The following is a 4,356-nucleotide window of genomic DNA, read 5'->3' on the forward strand; positions in this document are numbered from 1 at the left end:
CCCTCCATCTCCCTCCCTCTCTCTCTCTCTCTCTCTCTCTCTCTCTCTCTCTCTCTCTCTCTCTCTCTCTCTCTCTCTCTCTCCTCTCCTCCCTCCCTCCCTCCCTCCCTCCCTCCCTCCCTCCCTCCCTCCTTCCCTCCCTCCTTCCCTCCCTCCTTCCCTCCCTCCATCTCCTTCCCTCCACCTCTTCCCTCCACCTCCTTCCCTCCACCTTCCTCCCTTCTTCCCTCCCTCCTTCCTTTGAAATCCCTGTGGCGAATCCGAACTAAACATTAATAAAAAGAGCTGCGCATTCGAACAACGCCTGCGCAGTGTAAAGGACTTGTGGGGGGGGGGGGGAGGTCCTGTTAGGATGGTGGGGGGAGCGGTGTGTGGGGGTGGGGGGGTGGGGGGTAGTGGAGTAGGTAACATGTCGAAGAGGGAATGGGATGTGGAATATGTCTGGTGGGAGGGGCGCGTGTGCGTGTGTGTCACCCAGGGAGAGAGGAGGGGAGGAGAGGGAGAGAGGAAGGGAGGAGAGGAAGGGAGAAGAGCTGAGCAAGAAGGAGAAAGAAGGGAGGAAAGGAAGGAAGAGAAAGAGGGTAAGAAGCGGAAAGGATGGGAGCGGAAGGAACGAAAGAGAGAGAAGGGAACAAGGGAGAGGAGAGGAGGTTGAGGGGAGAGGAGGGAAGGGAACAAGGGAGAGGAGAGGAGGGGAGAGGAAGGAAGGGGAGGGGGGAGAGGGGCAGGGGGGAGAGGAGAGGAGGGGAGAGGAAGGAAGGGGAGGGGGGAGAGGGGCAGGGGGGAGAGGAGAGGAGGGGAGAGGAAGGAAGGGGAGGGGGGAGAGGGGCAGGGGGGAGACACCGGCTACGCTCTGCTTGGAATTATACTGTTTGACGCGCCATTTCCCGCCAGAGGCCATCATTCTGTCTCTCCAATTGTTTTTATGCCATTACTTGCGCGCAACAGACGGAGAAAAGGAGGAGCGAGAAGAGAGAGAAAAAAAAAAACATGTAAAAAAAATAATGCTATCATTTTCTCTTGTCATACTCCTCTTTATCCACTCATCACCTTTACAATTACCATTATCATTATCATTATTATTATTATCATTATTACTATTATCATTATTATTATCATTATCATTATTATTATTATTGTTGTTGTTGTTGTTGTTGTTGTTGGTGGTGGTGGTGGTGGTGTTGTAATTATATCCATCATCATCATAATTATAATCATCATCATCATCCTCCTTTTAATTTCTCTGGGCATTTAAAAGACCCTTCTTGGCCCTTAACCTTGCCACTTTAACCTCACTCTTTCCCCTTTTCTCTTCCTCCTCATTTTTTTTTTTTCTTTTTTCTTTTTCTTGTTCTTCCTCCTCTTCTTTTCTTCCCTTTTCTTCGTTCTCCTAACTTCTCCCTCCTCCTCCTCCTCCTCCTCCTCCTCCTCCTCCTCCTCCTCCTCTCCTCCTCCTCCTCCTCCTCCTCCTCCTCGTTTTCTTTTCCTTAATCTTCCCCTTCCTCCTCCTCCTCTTCTCTCACCACCACTTTCCTCTCCTCCTCCGTCCTCTTCCTCTTTCACTACTTCCTTTCCCTCTTCCTCTTCTTCGTCCTCCTCTTTTACCTCCTCTTCTCCTTCCCTACTTCTTCTTCTTTCTCTCTTCTTCTTCTGTCTCTCCTCCCTCTTGCTCCTCCTTCTCTTATCTTCCATCCTCTTATCATTCTCTCCTCCTCCTCCTTTCCGTCCTCGTTCGCACTTATCCTTCGTACTTAACCTACTTAACACTTCATCGCCTCTTTCCCCCTCCCCCTGTCCCTCCCCACCGGATCACCCCCCCCCCACCCCCTCTCCCATCCGCTCACTTCACGTCCCTCTTTCCTCTTTTCTCTTTCGCTTTCTCTTCCTTTCTCTCTTTCTTTCTTTCTCTCTCTCTCTTTGTTTATGTCTCTTTCTGTGTCTGTATGTCCCTTTCTCTCTATATCTATCTTATTCTCTCTCTCTCTGTCTCTGCCTCTGTCTGTCTGTCTGTCTGTCTGTCTGTCTGTCTCTCTGTTTGTCTGTCTGTCTGTCTGTCTGTCTGTCTGTCTGTCTGCCTGTCTGTCTATCTCTCTTTGTGTGTGTGCATATGTGTGTGTGTGTGTGTGTGTGTGTGTGTGTGTGTGTGTGTGTGTGTGTGTGTGTGTGTGTGTGTGTGTGTATTATATCCCTTTCCCCTCTACCTGCTCATCCCCCTTTCCCTCTCCATCCCTCCTCCTCCTCCTCCTCCTCCTTCCGGTTGACCATCGCCTAAGGGAGAGACTATCCGCCCACCGCCCACCTCCGCCCACCTCCGGCCTCCTCCGCCCTCCTCCTATCCATTGTTCGAAGAGCGAAAGTGAGAGAGCGTCGCCAGGTGTCCGAAGATTTATGCTAATGAGGTCACGAGAGAACAGGTGCTCCGCCAAAGGGAAGAGGTGATGAGCATAATTCCTACGCTCTCAAAATTATATTTATGCTAACACACACATACATACATACATACATGAATACGTACACGTACACACGCAAACACTCGCACATAGACGCATACAGCACGCGCAACACACTCACATACACTTACGGAACACATATACACGCACGCACACACATACACATACACATACACATACACATACACATACACATACACACACACACACACACACACACACACACACACACACACAGCGATGAACAATAAATAATAAATATATAAACAAACAAAAAGTGATTTTAATATGTATTGAAAGTAAACATATAACCCTAAAACTACTTCAGATCATATACCGAAGGGGCCCTTCGGGTTCTGGCTACTAAAAATAATACTAGTACTATGACTGCCACGACGGAATTCTACCGCAATGCAGCGACTACCACCACCACTACTACTACTACTACTACTATTACTACTACTACTTCTATTACTACTGCTAGTACTACTATTACTTCTACTACTACTATTACTACTACCTACGACTGCTTTTACTACTGCTGCTGCTGCTGCAACTACTGCTACTGATACTGTTATAAAACTATTACGAATACTATTACAACTACTACGATTGCTATAGCAACAATTACTACTATTATTACTATCGCTAGTACTTCTAACGCAAAAAAAATAAGACTACGACTGGTACTGTAATTACTTCTACTACTACTACTATCACTACTATTGCTACTATTACAACTACAACTATGACCACTACAACTGCTACTGCCTCAACTACCACTACTATGACTACTACAAATAAACAATAAACTACTATTATCACTGCTACTTATCATCATTATTATCATCACATTCAACATCAATTTACTTTGTCGTATGTCAACATCAACAACTCCCCCCCCCCCTCCCCCCTCCCCCCTCTCCACATGTAACCCTTACCCACCCTTTCATCACCCCCTCCCCTCCCCCCCCTCTCGCCTCCTCCTTTGATTCCCTGAAGACGTTTCAAGTCACTTTACACAAAATAGAATGAAAGAAAACACGAATAAAATTGGGTACCAAACAAGCTCGGCGGTAAAAGAAACAAACAAAAAACATGCAAACAGGTGGGACGAATGAGAGAAAGGAGGAATTGCCGAGAAGAGATGGAAGTACATGAAGAATAAGGAGAAGATTAGAAGAAAAGGGCAAAAGGAGTGTAAAGAAGGGAAGGGCGAGAAAGGGACAGGAGAGGGCAAGAGAAGGCTGCAAAGGGAAAGTCCGAAGAAAGCGGCAGAGAAAGAGAGAAAGAAAGAGAGAGAGAGAGAGAGAGAGAGAGAGAGAGAGAGAGAGAGAGAGAGAGAGAGAGAGAGAGAGAGAGAGAGAGAGAGAGAGAGAGAGCGAGAGAGCGAAAGAGCGAGAGAGCGAGAGAGCGAGAGAGCGAGAGAGAGGGAGAGAGAGTGCCAGGTAAATGTGGACCCTCGGGAGAGCGCCGAGGGGCACAGATGGGCACTGAAGGGCACTGAAGGGCAGAACGACCTCGACGACTTACCTTCCCACTTCTTCATCATGTGCACGTTCTCGGGGTCGCGAGTGAAGCTGAAGGCGTAGCCGCTGTAGGTCGTGCCGAAGTCGATGGCCACGACCACGAAGTGCGTGGGCGGCCTGGCCTCGAGCGCGCCCATTCCGTTCATGTCCCGCGGCTCGCCCACCACTGCCACGCCCACCTCACCCTCCAGGACGGCGGCGCCCCTGCACGACTGCAGGCTGGGCGACCGCGAGTGGTTGGCGAGGCCGGATGACGACAGGTCGTGGAGGTGCGAGGGCGGCACGTGCCCCCTTATGGGCGTGGGCGTGGGGCGGCGAGGGCGGCGGAGACTGCGTGTCGTCTCCCGTGAGTGTGCCGCACGGGCTCGAGCGCCACT

This window comes from Penaeus chinensis, chromosome 20 (assembly GCF_019202785.1).
Source record: "Penaeus chinensis breed Huanghai No. 1 chromosome 20, ASM1920278v2, whole genome shotgun sequence".
NCBI classification, from domain to species: domain Eukaryota; kingdom Metazoa; phylum Arthropoda; class Malacostraca; order Decapoda; family Penaeidae; genus Penaeus; species Penaeus chinensis.